General features: G+C 35.8%; 1 protein-coding gene across 4 annotated transcripts in view; it reads right to left on the bottom strand.

Annotated features, from left to right (window-relative positions):
• doc2b (double C2-like domains, beta) overlaps positions 1–20,160 on the bottom strand; it is a 460,613-nt gene that overhangs the window by 419,994 nt on the left and 20,459 nt on the right. The window contains exon 1 of one of the 4 annotated variants that reach the window (XM_056458620.1): positions 481–561. The exons of 2 other annotated variants lie outside the window; for them this stretch is intronic. The gene's annotated coding sequence lies outside the window, so the exon portion shown is untranslated. Of the gene's footprint in view, positions 1–480; positions 562–20,160 lie in introns of those variants that run through there. One more of the 4 variants, XM_056458621.1, reaches the window with a different exon arrangement.

The raw sequence follows: 20,160 nt of genomic DNA, 5'->3' as shown, positions 1-20,160 counted from the left end.
CCAACAAAACTACCCAGTTGCACAAGTAAACTAAAAGTCAACAAAATGTAAATCTAAAAGACATCCTATAACTTCAGCAAATTTGAAAGCCCTGGCACTTCCTTGAAAGTTCCCATATCAAACATTCCTCTTTCCTGTTACAGCATGCTACAACCTCAAAGTTACACACTGTAAAATCCCTGACTCTTAACAGAATACTAGGTCTAAGGCATTTAAAGAGAATAAAATAACACACACCACTCTTGCAACGAATACCAATTCACCAATGCGATCCCTCAGAGAAAACACCCATATCCTCTTGCACCCTCTAAATGACAACAGAAATACGTGGTAAGCACAGTGTTTATTACATCAACTACAAGTCTCTGACTCCAGGCAATGCACCTTTTCCAAGATGTCAACATTCTGGCATCCGTTCAAGTCTAATCTACTTAATAACGTACCACAAACAGGCACAGGCAGACAAGAAAGAGTGTTTACCTTACAAGAGGACAGATAAAGTGGCGTTACTGTGGCTCACGTCTCAGCGTAAGAAAGCGAGAGTGGAGGAAACAAGGCAGCGGAGGAGGAGGAAACTCCTGATTACACTGATCTCAGATCAGGTTCACTGGCTCTCTAGCAATGGATCAAGTCACATGACCTCAGCACAATTCAGCCAAAACATCCTGCTCCTCCACTGATTACACTGATTGAATAAAGAAACAAAAGAGTGACGGAGATAAAGGCAAACTGAGACAGGCCGTGTAGGTGCTAGAGGCTTAACTATTGACCTGGCCTTTAAAATCAGACCATATAAATCACGGTAATTTCATTTCGCCTGGTCTGCTGCTGCGCTAAACCATTTAGAATAGGATATTAAACGACGACAGCATTGTAAAACTTCATATGGATAACAATATGTTCATTGGTGCTCGTGCAATTAGAGATAGGAGATCTACTGCATGCAATCTTTATAGGCATCTTTGCACAGCAGCAGAGTTAAGGCTGCTCTGTGCCTGCTCAGAAGTCACAATTGTATATTATGTCTGCTTAGTATGGTCTAGGGCTGCCCCCAAATAGTCGACTAAACTTTAGTCGATATGAAGAGGGCTTGGTCGAATACATTTTCATTAGTCGGTTAGTTGCAAAAAAAAAAAAATCACGTGAAAAACAATCAAGGGCTGCGCAGTCAGTGTATGACATCAGCAACGAGAGATCAACGCGATCTCGTGCCTCACGGTATACCAAAGCGCACTTGTGGGAGAGGTGTCTGGCTGACGCTAATAATTATGTCAGGAAAAAAGTCCAAAGTGTGGGATCATTTTGAAAAGGCGAAGGACGACCCTAAAAAGGCTGTTTGCAAACTCTGCAGGCAAACATTTGCATATCACTCGTCAACATCAAATATGTCTTATCATTTAAAACATGTAAGTAGTAACGTTAACCACCTCACATGGCCCCTCGTTTTAACAATAAGGATATAAACACATTTGCGCTGTTAAGTTAAATCATATTCATGGTTTTTGACATGCATTTGTCTCTAGGCTCATCCACAATATAGCAGCGATGATATGGCGTCGTGCGCTTCAACTTCGCAGTCAACAATGAAGCAGCAGAGTTTAGTTTTGAGACCCCCTCTAAGTGAGAAAAGAAAGCGAGAAATCACAGAGAAAATCGTCGATTTCATTGCGCTTGATATGAGACCAATCAACGTTGTCCGTGGTGACGGGTTCAAAGAAATGTTTAAATTCCTCGAACCAGGCTACACCATTCCCAAACGCGACACAATAATGCATGGCTTAACAAGCAAGTTCAACACGACTAAAGAAATTCTTGTTAAGAAAATACAAAGTTGTACAGCAGTCAGCTTTACAACAGACACGTGGACCTCTATCCAGAGTGAGGGTTACATGACCGTTACTGCACACTTCATGTCTGAAGATTGGCAACTACATTCTTTGTGTTGGAAACAAAAGTGCTGGAGGAGAGCCACACAGCAACCAATATAAAAGAGCGACTCAGTGAAGTGATGGAAGAATTTAAAATACCTGGAGAAAAGAGGGTAGCAGTCGTACATGACAATGCCGCTAATATGGTGTTGTGCACAGAACTGATTTCTAATGATCCATCCTGGGGTAATGCGAAGGGCGTCCGTTGTGCGGGGCACACGTTACAGTTATGCATAAACGTGGCTCTTAAATCTGACCCCATATGTCGATGCATCGCTGCTGCTAGACGCCTTGTAGGGCATTTCAAGAAAAGTACCAAGGCTACAACAGCTCTGACTCATAAACAGAAGCAGCAGAATGTTGCAGAACACAAACTTATCCAAGATGTCTCTACAAGATGGAACTCCACGTACTTCATGCTGGAGAGACTCTTGGAACAGAGATGGCCAGTTACAGCTGTGCTGTCAGACCCTGAAATTACCAAACGGTCTGAACGAGGCCTAGATCTCACAACAGCACATTGGCTGACAGCGGAGGACACTGTAGCAGTGCTAAAGCCTATGATCACTCTCACTGAGCTGCTTTCTCAGGATTTAAACGCATCCCTATCTGCCACACTGCCCATGTTAATAAACATGAAGAGACGCCATTTGGTGCTGCGCAACGAAGACAGTCCCACCACAAAAGCACTAAAGACAGAACTAGCAAAAGAAATCGACACGAGATGGCAAATGACGGAAAATATTGCGACCAGCATTTATATACAAGCTGCTGTCTTAGACCCACGTTTTAAGAGCTTGTCATTCTTTGACCAACACGAACGAGAAGATGCGTACTCCACAGTGTCGGATCTGGCAGAAAGTTTATCTACAGAATCTGCGCCAGAAAGCGAGCATGGCAGCATTAGCCCAGCAGAGGAGGGTGAGCCCGAACCGAAAAAGGAAAAGCAGGCCGAGATATCCATGCTGATGGCCATTGATGAGGAGGAGCATGCAGAAGAGAAGGATGAACTAAAAATGTACTTGGCAGATAAAACAAAGGTTGATTCGGGACCATTGGCATGGTGGCTAAAAAATGAACATCGATATCCAAAGCTCGCTAAAGCAGCTAAACGCCTCCACTGTATCCCTTCCACATCCACTCCATCAGAGCGCATCTTTTCAAAGGCCGGCTTCATTGTGAACAAGTCGAGAAGCTCCCTTCTTCCCAGCAATGTGGACAAGCTGGTGTTCCTCTCACATAATATGAAAAAAATAAAATCGAATTGAAAGCTTAGGTAAGAATGCTTAATTTCCTTTTTGTAGTGTTTCTGTTTGCTATCCGTTAGGCTATATATATAAAAAACGGGTATTTTTTATATCGGGTAGGCTATACAAATAAATAAATACATATTATTTTTATTTTTTCGTTTTTATATAATGCAGAAGTTGTTTTTTATTCTGTTAGAAAAATTAGTCTGATGTTTTTAATTTGTTGTTTCAAGTCAAGACTCATCCGTCGTCCTAATGGCAGTTTGTGGCTTTGCTCTGATATTTTTGATTTGTATTAGTGTTCTTTAAATTATTTGTTCCACATTTTGTCTTAAATATAGTTGTACTAAACAATTTAATCAAATATTTAGGCTGTTAATTTGTTTGCCGCCGCCTTTTTTATTCTAAGTTTTGGCGTTCCCACCAAGCAAAGTTACGTCCAAAAGACGTATTTTCTACGTCTCTGTCAGACGTTGAAATTACGTCCTCAGAAGAGCCAGAATGAAAGTTTTTATGACGTCTTTTATTGACGTCTTTTCTACGTCTTTTTTCTACGTCCTTTCGACGTCTTTTCGCCGTCTTTTTGACGTCCTTTCGCAGTATTTTTGACGTCTTTTTTCTCTATTTACTTTTATTTATTTGTATTATGTATTTTTGTGATTCTTCTGAATGACTTTAACACCCACCGGACAAATAAACAGACAGTGCACATTAAAATGAAACATATTTATTTAAAGAAAATACAAACAATCAAATTCACAATAAGACCAGAAACTTGCATTTCAGCCGAAAAAATAATATTTACTAAACAATCAAAACAAATAGAAATATTTATATTTTGATTCAAACCCTTAAACATGTCAACAAAAGTCACTTGTTAAACTGCAGAGTTGCATTTTAGAACAATAATAAGAATATTGAGTAATAATGAGTACTAATGATTAATTGATATAATATTCTATACTTAAAACTTATTCTATTATTATTATTATTATTATTAGTTATATTATATAATAACAATTATTATTATTGTTATTAATATATTATATTAATTATATTTATTATAATTAAATTCATATTTAATATGAGCAATAATGCAATTCATTTATGTCAAATACAATTAAAGAGATCTGTAAATTACAAATTATGAAAACTCTCAGATGAAGGATTTTTTTGCAAGTAAGTATTGCACAGAAAAATTATTTTTTGTGTCCGGCTCCTCCCTTTCTTGCTGGTGCATGCTTCAGGTGCTCGGATGCATGATTTTTTATATTTTCTTCGGTAGCGTCCTTGCTCCATTTCATTACTGCAGCTGTAATTGAAAAGACAGAAACTTATAAATAAGTTACAACAACAAAAAATTGCTTAAAGCCATTTATCAAGTACATGTTTTCATATAGACAATAGCACTGATTGAATCTGTTGTTGGCATAACCATTACATCATAATCGCCAAATATACTCATTGGGCTCTATTTTGTACGGTAAGAATTTGAAGAAGGAAAGTAAAAATGTGTAGATTTCACTGATTAAGAGATCGTGGTTGAATCTCAACAGATGCTGAGCTCGGTGTATGTTGTAAATATTCTCCCTGTATACACCTACTTGTGAGGACGAAATTGAAACTAAAGCTAAACTGGAAAGGAAAGGAATTAAAACCCTGCACTGCAGCTCCCTGACTCGCAATTTTTTTAATTAATTTATTTTTTTTTTTTACTATATTTGAATGTTGCATGACAAAATTTTTTTTTTTTGCAAGATTGGGACAGGCCATACTCTACACAGCCAAATCCTTTATTACAGCTAAATGTATTATATAAATTTACTATATAAATTTACTTGGCACAATTTTATTTAGACCCACACTAAATTGAATTAAGATACTCAAAGACAATAAAAAGATTAAATAAGTGATGATTTACTAAAAATTTTAAATGTTCTTAGTCATTTTAACAGAAAAGCAAGAAATATTAAATGGATATAATAATGTTTATAATTATTTTAACAACGAGATTTTGCACACATGGTTGGAATGGTTTTGCGAACCAACTATCCCCTGTGGCTTATAAATATTTATTATAACAGTATGTATTATTAAGTATATTTATTAAAACCCCCCACACATCAATACCCTGATTTTCCCTAAATGTACACATGTAATTCTAACATTGTTATTTATTAAATTACAAAACACAAAAGAGTTCTGATTATTTCTACCTTGAACTACCGCGGTCAGAATTACCGCATGCATTTCAGTGTCTTACTTTCCCCATGTATTTGAATATGCGTGCCTCTGTTCCCAACAACTTCCTGCTTACATAAACATAACTTTATGATAGGAAAAAATACTTTACTTCAAATATGTCTGCAGTAATAAGTTCCGCGAAAAGTAACTTGCTCTCCCGATTGTAAAGTGAAAGTGAGGTGCGCCGGCAGTCTTGTAACTCATACACACATTTAGAGGCTACATTGCCAAACAGATTACACTTTCAGGGTAATAAATGACTTAAAAAATATTATGACATTCAATGCTTTATTCTTATATCTCAGTAGAAGCTTTAAATACAAATATGATGTGACAATATGACGTCTTATTTGAAAACAGAACTAGCCATTCTAGAATTCTGGTTCAAAACCATATTTTTAAATAAATAAATAAATAGAGTGTGACAGGCGATGCATCAAAGCTAGCCCTTGCTTATGCAGGGGTAACTGTTGTTTCTTGTTTTTATTTAGTTTAATAATACTTGTGTATGCTTATATGCTTTTACTTGTTTTTCGTTTGTTTTTCTATACGGGCGTGGTAATAATTTTTATAATTTTATATTTCTATTGAAAAAAATTATCTTATTAGAACAAATTTCGTTTACTATAATTTGTATATTAATTTTACTACGTTTTTGTTGTCAGTTATCTCCAAAATAAACAGAACGAATACCATTTAAGGAGAAATTAATTGTCAAAATCATCCATCATGCCATTGCAGTTTCATTCTGATTAATTTATTCAAGTCATTTTACCACAATATGCCAGGAACGCTTTCTAAACTTAATTTCAGCACTAAAATCGCGTGTCCAGTGGTCATTTTTATAGTGAAATTTATTCCGAAATTGCTGGAAGAATAAGATAATAATAATAAACTAAACTCATTTTGCGCTTGCCACTGAGCAGAGCCTAAACAATTTGGGTCATTCGTAAATTGTTTAAATTCGACCATTAACCTAATTAATATATTGTTCAATTTGATTTAAATGACCAATACAAACATCATAGTACTATAATCCATTAAATCCTTTATAGGATAGCTTTAACAATTCATTAAAACCAAACCAAATTTAAAATAAAATTAGGTTGACAGACTTGCCTCAAAGCGCACCATATTTGCTCCGTGTGAAGACAACTGTTTAGCCATTTTTTAAATAGTGTATTTTTATTAGTTTGAATGTTGCTTGCCTGTATTTTGTCCAATTTGTTATTTATAGATGCATAAATGCGTGGTAAATAAAAAGACAGTGCTCAGGCAAAAAAAAAAAATGACAACTTAATTTTTTTTTTAATTAAATGTAAATAAATGTAGGCTATACTGCTTTAAAATAAATATTCAAAGAAATAAGCTACAACATAAACACTTGATAAACGCCAGGCGCATCATCAAACTGGCGGCTGGTAGCTGTCCGCAGCGGCGGTGCTGAACGGCTGGTTCTGGTAGGCAGAATTAATCGCAAAAAGCTGCTGATATAGGGGTTTTAATTGGCGAGTTTCGATATCGTCAACACATTCTTTGAGAATTAAACGAAGTGAAAGGCCCACTGTGGTTTCTATAAAGCAGCAAGTACACTTTTTCTTTAGGATATTTGGCGATCAGTAAGTTGTAAGTTAAAAATGAATAAATTTGCTTCAAAAAAGATTAGTTGAAGTTACTTTTAAAAAGTTAGTTTTAAGACCACTTTGCTTTTAAAGCATTTAGTTAACGTTAAACTTTAAAAAGTGAGGACACCCATTGTCTTAAATTAAGTAAATGATCACTGTAAAAATTTAAATAAAAGTTAAATAAAATAAAAAATAAAAAAGCTAAAAATATTTGTTTATTCAGTGATTAATTTATTTTGTTAAACAAAAACTTTTTTATTTGCTGTTGAACTTAATCTCAATTCTTTAATCAGAAATTCGTCTTATTATGTTCTCCTAAAAACACAAGATACAAAGATTGAATTTTTTTTATTATTGAAAATCAACATGCATAAAACAATTTAGCAATACAATTACAGTCTGCTGTTAACAAGCAGAATAACTGAGAAGAAACGCAAAACTACACCTGACTTCAGTCATAGCTGGATGAAATCAGCTGAAATAAACTAATGTTAACAGAGGTGCGGATCCAAATGCAGTTAATTAAAGATTAGTCAGGCAGGCAATGGTCAAAACAGTGCAAATGGTAGCATGAAGGTATCCAAAAGAATAGTAAAAGTCACAGTCAAAGAGGTCGGGGCAGGCAGCAAAACAACATAAACAGTATAGACAGGTCAGACAAAAGATCACTGCAGATAATACCTAGTTCAGACTGCATGATTTTAGCCCCGATTTGACTCGCTGACAGGTTTTGAGAAATCGGCGACAAATGCCTGATATCACAGGCAAATCAGTGCTCGTGCACGTGCGTGACAATCACACAGTATGACTATCAAATCTGAGACAATTGCAGATGAGTCGCTGATTGCCCATGAGATATTTGGCATGCTAAATATCTGGAGCTGTTGGCGATTCAATTATGCCGTGTGAAATGAGTTTTGACTGAAAATAACATTAATGATCACCCCTACAAGCCAATGAGAGAGATGCTTCCACTTGTGTGTGTGCGTGTGTGTGCGCGTGTGTGTGTGTGTCTGTGTGTGTGTGTGTGTGTGTGTGTAAGCAAGGGGTGATCTGGAACTGATGTGTGAGTGCAGTGCATGTTGGGATATATAGTTTAGTTCAGTGGCTGATGTGAATGACAGGGAATGTGCAACACTGCTGGTGATCACACCAAAACATTACATCTTTAAAAGATGTAATGAGAAAAGTGTTTGCTTGGGTTTTTTGACTTAATTTCTCATATTAGTTTCTCCTTAGTTGTTATAAGACAAGCTTTTATAAAAAGAAAAGCACTGATATTGTGATGGTTTATTCACTGATTGATTATGGCAGAAAATGTGCTCTTTTTATTTTGGTGATTGTGTAAACTTGATCTCACTAAAAATAGACAAATAATCTTCAATTATAATCTAAACACAATACGCAGCAGTGATTAAGAATATGTGTATGCACCTCAGTGATGTTAACACATTTATTGCTGCAGTGCATGCTGGGAGAATCATTCAAAACTCATCCATGACTCCCAGCATACACTGCAGCAAGAAATGTTACACTGAGATGAATTGCTGATTCCTATATCTGTGTCTTTTGAGTGATTAAGATGTTAATGACATTTGAAAATTCACTGCTGAGTATTATGTTGTTTATTATACTAATATCAGTAAAATTAAACTTTATATTCCCTTATAATCTGAGTAGATGTACTGGCATGGTCAAACAGTGAATTAACCATTGTTTAATTCACTGTTGCTTCACTGTTGCTTGATTGTTGCTTTTCTTTTCTATTCGATTGTCATGAAGCTGTAGTATGTGAAGTTGTTTAATGATATTCTGCTGAGATTGAATTTTATTTAGCTGATTTCATCCAAGGCTGTGACTGATGTCAAGGTGTATAATACATAACTGTATTGCAATTTTTTTATACTTGTTGATTTTTCGATGATTTAAAAAACATTTTATATAAGCTATACAGGTAGTGTCTTGTAGGGGAACATACTTAGAAGAATCACTGATTAAAGATTTTAGTTAAGGTTTTAGGAAAAAAACTATTTTTAGATTTTAAGGCAACAGGTTCCTCACTTTTCAAGTAAAGTCAAATATTGTCCGTGTAACTTGGAATTGCCTTAACTTATAGTTATAATGTAAATTGATTAAGGAAAGTTAAGGCAACTGGTTTTCTTACTCTTTTAAAGTAAAGTCCAACTAATCATGTTTAAAGCTATGGGTTTACTCACTTTTAGTAAAGTCAACATATAATCTTTTACAGTGTATAAGATTATGATATATTATAAAAATATTATATATTATAATTTCCCAGTGATGGGTTGCAGCTGGAAGGGCATCATATGCTGGAAGAGTTGGCGTTTTCATTCCGCTGTGGCAACCCCAGATTAAATAAAGGGACTAAGCCATAAAGAAAATAATGAATGAATAAATAAATGAATGAATGAATGAATGAATGAATGAATGAATGAATATATTATAAATTATTACATCCCCAATGAGGAAGTCTAATGCCACCTCTGATATACACACACAGTAATAAAATCCTGTAAAAATGGCATAATCTATAGTAAAATACTACGCACTGTCACTGTGGAAATGACAAAAGAAATTAGTTATTAAAACAATTATTTTTAGAAATGCTTTGAAAAAATTCTTTGTTGAGCATCTTGGGAAATATTTTTGAATAATAAATTCTCACAGGAGGGCTAATATTTTTACTTAATAATTTTTTACTTCATTTTTACTTAATAATAACAACTTTATAGAATAATCAGCCATGTGTTTCACAGGATGACACATTATTAGTTTAATTATTTAAAACATTATTTTTTAATTGTATTTATTTTATTTGTTTTAATGTCCATAATGATTTGAAGCAACATATTTGTTTGTGTATATTTTGTATATTTTTTGCAAACTACCAATGTGTGCATACCTTTCATTGCTCTGTAAATGTTGGAGGTCTCAAGGGCCACCTTGTCCCCCTTTCCCTTCATGTTGAAATGGGACATGAGACGATTACTGAAGAGCCTGTAGAGATGAGTACAAATTTGTATTATTCACTGATTATGGTGTTAAGCGATTTGCAATCTTGTGGTCCTTATACAGTAAATTAGTAAATAAATGAATAAATATATAAGTAAATATGAAATTGCATTGGTGAATTGTTTGGAGTTGGAGTTCTCTTTTTCACACTGATAACAACGTTTTTAAGGAAAGCAATGAATTATGCATCTTAATATTTGTGAGTCTTTCATACTAATTTACACCAAGTTGGGCCAGTGTTTGTACATTGTAATTTAATTTTTCGTTCTATTCGTTCTTTCATCTTAAACAGTCAAGTCTTGTTCAAAACTATTTTTCCTGGAGGAGTTGTTTTACAACAGTATAGTTTGTCACCATTACAGTACAAGGGGCATTTTGCAAACACTACTTGTGTTACTCAGGCCTAATGTTAAGAAATATTCAGGTTGAGGCTAGCATACAATATGAGTTTGAGGTACCCTCCGACCCCGGATGAGCGTGCACAACATCCAAGGTGATACGTCAGAGGCGCCGGCCATGCGACCAAGCAAGATATGTGAACGCCTACAGTGGCACTGAGAAGATAAAACTGTTAAATGAAGTCGTTGTTTTGTTTAACGTCCAGAAAAAAAACATTCTCGTAGCCTAAAAATATTCTGAACGAAAGACACGTGAACTACTTTGAAGATATTTTTGGTGAACCTCTGGACTTTGAGTTGGGTAGCCTACCTTGCTGTCTCAGGGAATTGGAACGACACGAGGGTAAGTGATTAATTAATTACTTTTTTCATGTTTTGTGTGAACACTTTAAGTACACTATATGTGGAGAAAATGAATGAATGAATGAATGAATGAGTAATTTTGATTGTGTTATTACATGGTCAGTGTACCGCTAATACTTTAAAGCTTACCTGTCAAGGACTTTATATACGCAGTCCCTCACATCCTTTCCTCCGATTCGAGCCAATTGCAGTACCTGTTGAAAGTTTATACAAGTCTTTAAACAAACTCAGAGTCTCTTTAAAATTCCAAAAATAATTATGCTAAAATAATAATTAGTGTTCTTTCCTACAATATAAAAAAACAGTGCATGCTGTAAAGTTATTTTGATGTTTGATATTTTATCGTTTCAATTCAATAAATCTCTTTGCGATTGTTTTATTTTAAGTTCAAAATATGGCAAATAGACAGAAATGGGTACCCATTATTCTGCACAAGCCCTAACGTCTTGAAATAAATTAACCCTTTGTATGAATTAAAAAATTTAACTATATCAACTTATCCAATAGCAGTAGCGAATTATTCAGATAGCATCGCTTTGTGTACAAGACTGATTATGTATTTTATTATATTGTTTTTATTCCTTTTATAAAATAATACAAATCAATTAAACAACACCAACTGAGATAAAGGTAGCAAAATATTCACAATATTATTAACTGTAATACACAAACCCTTTTTTTTTTTTTTACAGTTATGACATTTTGGGCTGCACGATATTGGAAAAATAAAGCTATCTGACATTGAGATTTAAGTTCACCAAATCTTTATTTGGGAAGTTTTCATTCATTTAGATCACAGGTGTTAAACTCAGTTCCTGGAGGGCCACAGCTCTGCATAGTTTATTTCCACGTGTTTGAAACAATATGCATTCATCATATCAAAATTATGGATTAAGTACCATATATAAAAACAATAGATGCATAACTGTAAAAAGACAAAGCTTGTGCATTATAGGAAATAAAATATTGAAAATTTTACAGTTGATTTGAAGTATTTTTTTAATTGTTGTTGTCGTTTAATTGATTAATATTATTTTATGTTTTTCTCCACAGGACTTTAAATGGATGTCGAATTCAGGAGAAGTACTGGAGGTCTGCATGTAACATGGAGAGGCAACTGTAGGTAAAGTGCCTGTAATCTGACCTTTTGAAGAAAATTCTATATATTTACCAGACATCATTAACATCCCAAGTATTCCATTCGTGCAAAGTAAACAAAACTGACACGTTCACGATCTAATTTATGTGTAACAAATGAATGACACTGGGAAAAGTAGGCGATGCAGTGGTGCAGTAGGTAGTGCTGTTGCCTCACAGCAAGAAGGTCGCTGGGTCGCTGGTTCGATCCTCAGCTCAGTTGGCGTTTCTGTGTGGAGTGCTACGGATTCCCCCACAGTCCAAAGACATGCGGTACAGGTGAATTGGGTAGGCTAAATTGTCCGTAGTGTATGAGTATGTGTGTGTGGATGTTTTCCAGAGATGGGTTGCGGCTGGGTTGAATAAGTTGGCGGTTCATTCTGCTGTGGCGACCCCGGATTAATAAAGGGAATAAACCGACAAGAAAATGAATGAATGAATAAATGACTGGGAAAAGTATGGAACCCTATTACTGAACTTTATTTTATACTTTGTACAAAATATTTTTGGCCATTCTTTCACACAAACAGCCTTCCAATCTTGAAGGTTCTGTGGACATTTTCTGTTCTTTAGTTAACAAATGCTGTGACCAAGTCCAATAGTTATGTTTTGCAACAATAAGGTTGCATAAGTGCCATCATTAGATGTTTCCTGATTCCTTGGTAATATGACACCTATTTAGTGGCCATCAGTTGAGACTGAAGCAGCTAATATTAATTTACCTTGATAAGGTCAGAGTTGCTTTCTAATTAACGACAGGTTTCAGCTTCTGCCAGGGCTTTTCATGCTTTTTTACACCCCTCTTACTTCTTGCATTTAATACTTTCTCCCCAGCATCACTTTTTCATTTTATTACACACAAATAACTTTTTAGAATCTTGATTGATTAAACTAAATATTGATTATTGAATTTTTTTCTGATCATTGATAATAATAATTTAATTAAGAGTAAATTTAGAGCTTGTGAATCAGAATCAAATCAAATTTCTGGATAAATTTGTGTGTTCAAGGCATATAAACCATTAAAAAGGACCTATTATGCTTCTTTATAAAATGTCCAATACATATTACTTCATGTGGCCCCAGAAATAACCTGAAAAGTATCAGCATGATATACTATATGGGTTATCTATTTATTGCAGCATGCCCTAAATACAACCTCATTTTTGCGAAATTACAGAACAAACTCATATGTAAATCCTACCAGTGTGGTAAATGCTTTGTTGTCAGTGAGGCGTTGCTCCTCTCTCTGGAACTCCTCCATTGACTCCAACTGCTTTATGTGGGTAGGTGACAAGCTGGCTCATTTCTGCCAAGGCGTTGAAACCTCCATTTCAATTGCAATTAATTTTGTCAGCACTTTTTTCTGAAAATTCTGGGAAAAAATGCACATTTATTAGAGCTGTATGATTTGGGGAGTAAGAACATCCTATGCAAACTTAGTTACCCAGTATAGCAGCAGCAAACTTTGCATCAGATGCCAAGAATGAAAGAAGAAAGACTGAATCAGATTTGTACACCTGCTTAAACATTTAATTTCAGCCTGCTTAAAACAGGCTGAAATCAGTGCTAAATGCCTTGCAAAGTTACCTATACAATGCTCGGTTTCTTAATATCAAGGATTCAATGTTATGTTATCAACAAAAATACATAACATTAGCTAATGTTTTGTTAAACCAAAACCAACTCATGTAACAAATATAGAATTAAGAAACAGTTCATTAGCCTAGCTCATGGGCACTCAGTATATGGCCCGTAGTCCACCGTTTGGTTGTCAAGTACAAGCACAAGGCTGAACAGATAAGGCCATGTATATTACATGACATTTTCTTAGATGTGCATTTTGTTGTTTAAATCAAATCAAATCACTTTTATTGTCACATCAGCAGCAGCAGCACATGTGCTATGATAAGTGAAAAGCTATAATAACAGTGTAATTATATTGATAAATCTGTACTTTGAAACTAATTTTGTTGAAACCTGTGACATTTAAATGCACCCTGGAATTTTTCACTTGGTGACCACACAAAAGGTGAGCACAGTCACTATCCACTGTCCAGAAGCTGTCTGCAGAATGTTTATAAACAACACTACATTCAAAACACTGTAAAACTCATGTAATAAGAACACTATTTTGTTTGTACAGTGTGTTGTTTGGATGAATTCTGAAATGACATTTATTGAAATACTTCAACCACTTACTCGCCGTGGATATTGGAAATAAATCATCTGTTGGACGACAGACCCTGAAACTTCGGCACCTGGGTAAGAATACAAGTTTGTTGAGATTTTTTTTTATTTTGAACTTTTGTATAGTTTAACATGAACGTGCATATTTACGAGCATAATCCTTGTGTCGGAGGCTGATTTCCCCCGCTGCCAGTGCTTTTTCTGATCCTGACACTATAATTGTTGTTACTGAGGCTGTTTTCCCTGCTGCTTGTGCGGTGTCTGATCCTTCCCCTATCGTTGTAGTGGAGGCTGTCATCTCTGTTGCTAGAACTGTGTCTGAACCTGTCCCTGTCATTGTTATAGTGAAGGCTGTCGTCTCTGTTGCTTGAGCTGTGTCTGATCCTGTCCCTGTTGCTATAACGGAAGCTGTTCTCTCTGTTTCCAGAGCTGTGTCTGGGTCTGATGCTGTTGTCCCTAGAACCATGTTATTTTATTAAGCATTTATTTCTTTAACCAAAGCACATGTTCCCTGACTGAGTGAAAGAGTACAATACCAATAAATAACAATACAATGCTTGAAACAATGCAAATTTATATATATATATATATATATATATATATATATATATAATATATATATATATATATATATATATATATATATATATATATATATATATATAAAGAAAATATCCATATGCACACAAAAATAAATATAAGTATTGACTCAGCTTGGAAGTGTTTAAAATTAATATTTTAAAACATTGTAGCAGTGGAGGTTGATAGGGAAGTATGCGATGGAAGGAATTGAGCTCTGAGGAAGGCTGGCGAAGAAATTTTTGTGCATTTTCAAGCCAGGCTATGAAATGGTTCTAGGAGTTTATAGTAGAGTGAAGGTGAGTAATGTGATTAGGAACAGGTGTAGCTAGAACTCACTAGCTAGATAAAGTAGCGGTGGAGGTTTGAAGGCAAGTATGCAATGGAAAGAGGTAAGCTCTGTGGAGGGTGGGCGAAGAAAATGTTATGCATTTTCCAGACTATGAAGCAGTTCCAGAAGTTCAAGTGGCCCAAGCAGAATCTATGGAAATCAGTTTATCTCACTGATTTTCTTACCGTTTACCCAATGCACTTGGGTTGGTAGGCAAAAGATAGTCTTACTGTAACACCCAGGAGTTAAGTAAAAATCTCCAGACTCTTGAAATGAATTGTGGTCCTCTGTCTGAAACAATAATAGAGACAGGAGAGACCAACGTTGAGGAACATGTGGAGTAGAGTTTCAGAGATTCCATGACTGGGAAGAGTCCCTTAAGAGGAGACAGGTGACATGCTTTGTGAAGCTGCTGGATGCTGGTGTTTGAACAGATGGAGGTAAGTTTGTGACAAAATCAACTGACTAGGGATGTGGGAATCACAGTGTGGGAATAGAGATTATGAGAAGATATGGCAAAACCAGACTCCAACTGCTCAGGAGATTCTATGGAACACTTTTTAGGGGCTGGTTTCAGGAGATCAACAACAGGTAAGTACATAGATTTCGAGCTCTCTGGAGCACACAGCGGAACACAGGAGAACGAGAAGATGAGGAGCAGGTGAGTGAGTAAATGTTGGGCCAAATTCTATAATAAAACCAAACATTGAACAGAGTGCAAGATGATTTTCTTTATAGTGGTGTGCAGGTGATTAACATGACGATGTAGCTAGAACTCAGGTGATTGTGAGCGCTGATTGGGAAAGAGCCTGGTGTGACTTTGACAATTATGAGAAGATTTTTAAATGAAAGTATTATTTTTATAACATCCTTGCCACGGTTACACAAGGAAGACAAAGATGGATATATCTTTAAGAATATTTATTTGTGCAATGACACAAATGCTGAGGGATAAAGCAGGTAAATGGTGTAGCAGAGAGAGAGAGCGATCTCTCACACAGTTCAAATGGTAAGTATCAGATCTTCAGTAAGACACCACATGAGAAGGAGGACATCGATGGAAGAGTACAAGAGGAAGAGGAAGACCAGTTAGGAGAACCATCAGAATTCAATTCCTGCCGGTGAGTGAATGAATGAGGTGAGTCTTTATAGTGCATGGGTGATTGTGGGTGCAGGTATAGATCAGTAATCTGTTAATAGTTCACAGGTGTGGTGTGTGGTGGATTGTTACAGAGAGCGGTGACAGGAACAAGCTGAGGGTGTGACGATCCACTAGCCAACTTTTTGCCTACATATACAGTAGTTATGTGACCTGACCTGTAGCTGTTTTTGGAACAGTAACTGCTCCCTGATGTGACACTGCGCCTCGATCTTTTGCTGTGCAGTGATGAGTTGCTATGTCTTGAAGAAACGCTGTGCCTCGACTCATCACTGCGCTTAGGACTTCTAGATGGAAATTTTTCATGTTGAGAGTCTGAAAAAGACAAAAATGAATTATCTTCGATTTTACTAATAATTACTGATTACACATTTAGAAGCAATTGTATTAATTGTACTTCTTATTAATATTGTGTCTTTATGTTGAGTCACGTAATGCCTTCCACATTTGTAACTGACTTCAGACATGTCTGCTAAATGACTGAATGTAAAAGTAAACAAAAATATTGTTAAATTGGTGCAATGAATAAATACTTACTGGTTGTGGGCATTTCTCTGCCTCGAGACCCACCAACAAACTCAGCCTGGCTGCTCAAGGCTGTAATTTTAGAGAACAAAACATTTTAAAAAAATAATGTGTTAATGCATTTAACATTTTTTTATTATGAGCATATAAAAAATTCTATGCTTTATAAATATTGTCAATAGTACTCACAAGTTGTTTTCCAGTTGTCTTATTCCAACCTGAAATCTTTTTTGGTGGAATAGGAAAGGGAGGCAGCTTCGTTCCTAATAATACACAGTTTAAATTAAACAGTTTGAAACAATATTCATCTCTAAAATTATGAATGTATAGTGAATATAATGCCATGCCATGAATATTTTACCAGTCATGCTTTCATCCTCCAACTCATCTGAATCTGTTAAAAAATAGATCAATTTAGAACATTAATTGCACAAAGAAAAACAAATCCATGTTTAACATTTAGTGAGAAACACACCAACAACATAATCATCAAAGCTTCTTTTAGATCTTTTCCTCTTGCCACCAACCACAACCTCCTCCTCCTCCTCAGCTTGGCTGGTGAAGTTGTAACTTTCACAGTCACGGATATTATCTAGAGATGTATTAAACAATGTAATTACTGTAATAACTCACTAATTATAAAATGTAATGTGTATTTAATACATAAAATAAATATAAAATACACACATTACATTACATTTATAATTATGTGATACTTTGAACCATCCTTTACTTAGAACTTACCTGAAGTTGTTTTTCTTTTAATTAATGGGAACACCAGCCAGTCATCCCGGGGGTCTATTTTCTTCTTAAAAGCTTTTTTTGAATCAATATTTGGCCATCTAACTGTTTTTTCGTTTACATTTATCCAATTACTGGGAAGTGTGCCTTCCATTTCTTTCCCATTTTCCACCCAAACAGCCCTGGAAAACATGGTCTGAAAAGGAAAGTATATGCATGTTACATTATGAAGTAAGTCATATCAATAATAACCTGCAGTACAGGACAAAGAGTATATGTTTTAGCATGCCTAGTTGTTTGGAATCTATGAAAGACTTTGCTAACATTGCTAATGCTAACACCTTCTTGTACTAGTTAAGCTACAGAAACACTTGATTAAAACAAATTTAGAGCACTCTTCTGCAGTTAATTATAATGGAAATTAGACTAATTCCAACCTTTATCAAATATGCTCAGTCCCATGGCGTAGGGGTATGAGGACATAACCCCCAGATTTCTGTGGAAGGCAGACCACCTTGCGGTGGAGCTCTGTCTGGTGCAGTACTCTTCTTTTCATCCTGTCCTGTTCATTTCTAGTGCACACTATATTTAAAAGTTTGGAGCTGCATGGCTGATTAAATAATGCAGAAGTGTAGCACTGGTTAAGAACTTTACAAATGAAAGTTCCATCATCATTTTTTTCTTGAATGAAAGCAAACCTTTCATCTTTCAAGAGAAAACAGGAGTCTTTTTCTTTGAGTGACAGCAGAGGCTGTGTGGCATGTTGTGCTTTGCTCAGGTTGTTCTCGTGTTCCATTTCAGATAAACGCCTGGTGACCTGTTCTAGTGGACTTTTTCCATTCCTCACTAACTTTTTGATTTTTTGCAAGTAGTTTTCAAAAGGAAAACAGCTTATTTCATTTAGTGACCGGTTGAAGTGTCTAACATCTTCATGAAGATGTGTTAGTCCATGCACATTGTACACTGGAAAACACTTTCCATACAGGTCTCCGCTGCACTTGACAAAGTGCTTCATCAAGTCTTGAGCAAACTGAAGGTATGCATTTCGAATTTCATCATCTGGCTCCAGCATTATAGACATGGCCACAGATAGTGACAAGAAATGGCTGTATTTGTCTTGCGACAGCACATTTTTTAGTACTACGGGACCCGTGTACAATAAAAATTGCCGTAATTCGGTGGCCTTCCACCTGTCCAATTCATGTAGACCTCGGGGTTGCCGTGCAAATTCACTGGGCATCTTCCCTCTAAATGCATTAAGTTGTTCGGATATATCACCCCTTTGCCTTACAGACAACCGGCATTGTTTTGGACCTTTTGTCAAAAACTGCATGAGACGTTTAACTACACCTAGGATGACCATGTGCATGTAATCCAGAACAAAAGAGGTTATGCAAGGAATTGATGCAGAAATCAAGGGGGTGACACCGGTTTGGTGATTGCTGTACTCTGCTCTGCTGAACGCCTCATCCGTACGAAGACAGCATTCCTGTTCCTTGAACACAATTCTTCCCTCAACATGCTCACCTCTAATTATGCATCTTTCACAACTGTCATATGAGTTATGATTTTTGATGCATTTCAAAAATGCTCTTGCTGGGGCATCACAGATCACAGCATCAATGTGGACAGTGTAAGTTTGGTCTTCATAACTTATCCTGTTATCCTGGAGTTGCTTGTATTCAGTCAAAAAGTCAGATAGAAACTCTTCAAGGGGACTTGGCTTCTTTTGTCCACAATAAATAGCAACAATAAATGGGTCGAAATGGCTTATCTTTGCTAGTATTGGCCAAAACTGAATGTTGCTACTCTTAAAAAGAGGAATTCCATCAACGTTTATGCTGAGGTGTACAGCATCAGATTCTAACTGGCTTAAAAACTTTTGGATCCCCTTCTCTAATCCAATATATATACTTTCCACCACATTTATCAACAGATGTTTTTTTTTGTGGTGTATCAAGAAGTGTCCTTGCATCCTTGGGCAACGTGTGCCCTTGTTGTCTCAAAATGGACAGCAATTGATTTAGATCTGTGTGTCTCTCTGTTGTCTGTGGCCCACTGCCTCAAGTCATCCTCCAGGTTTAAATTCACTTCATCATTTTGTTTATTTTCTATATCTGACTTCTCATCATTGCTGAAACTGTCCAGACTATCTGTATTCTCTAGCTGACTGTCACTCTCAAAAACATTTGGAATGCCTGGCAGACTGTCCTCACTGTCTGAGTCCTGCAGAAGTTGATTCAGTTCTCTTTTTCTTTTTCGCCATGTTTTCAAATAAGCCATCTGTAAAATAAGTATTATTTGGAACGAGGGGTCAAGGAACGGAGGACCCATTTGCAGCATTTATAAATTCTGTTGTCTGTTTGTGACATTGCATAATATATTATGCAATGTCACAAACACAACAGATCAAAATAGACAGGCAGCTCACAATTACAATCTGTTTATAATAACCAATCTGCTCTTACAGTCCAATCAGTTTTATTAATGAGATTGAACGAGGTTTGCTTCATGTGGTGAAAGAACAATTCTTAACCCAAGGAGAAATGAAATAACATTTTCATTTTCTGGTCCAATATAGATAGCTCAGCTTTAGTTTATGCGTGATTTGTCAGAATAACCAATGAATTGTCAGGAACAATGACAGGTGAGCCAAA

Source organism: Danio aesculapii, chromosome 5 (assembly GCF_903798145.1).
Source record: "Danio aesculapii chromosome 5, fDanAes4.1, whole genome shotgun sequence".
NCBI classification, from domain to species: domain Eukaryota; kingdom Metazoa; phylum Chordata; class Actinopteri; order Cypriniformes; family Danionidae; genus Danio; species Danio aesculapii.
The sequence above is the reverse complement of the archived record's forward strand: the minus strand, read 5'-3'. Positions and strand labels throughout refer to the sequence as shown.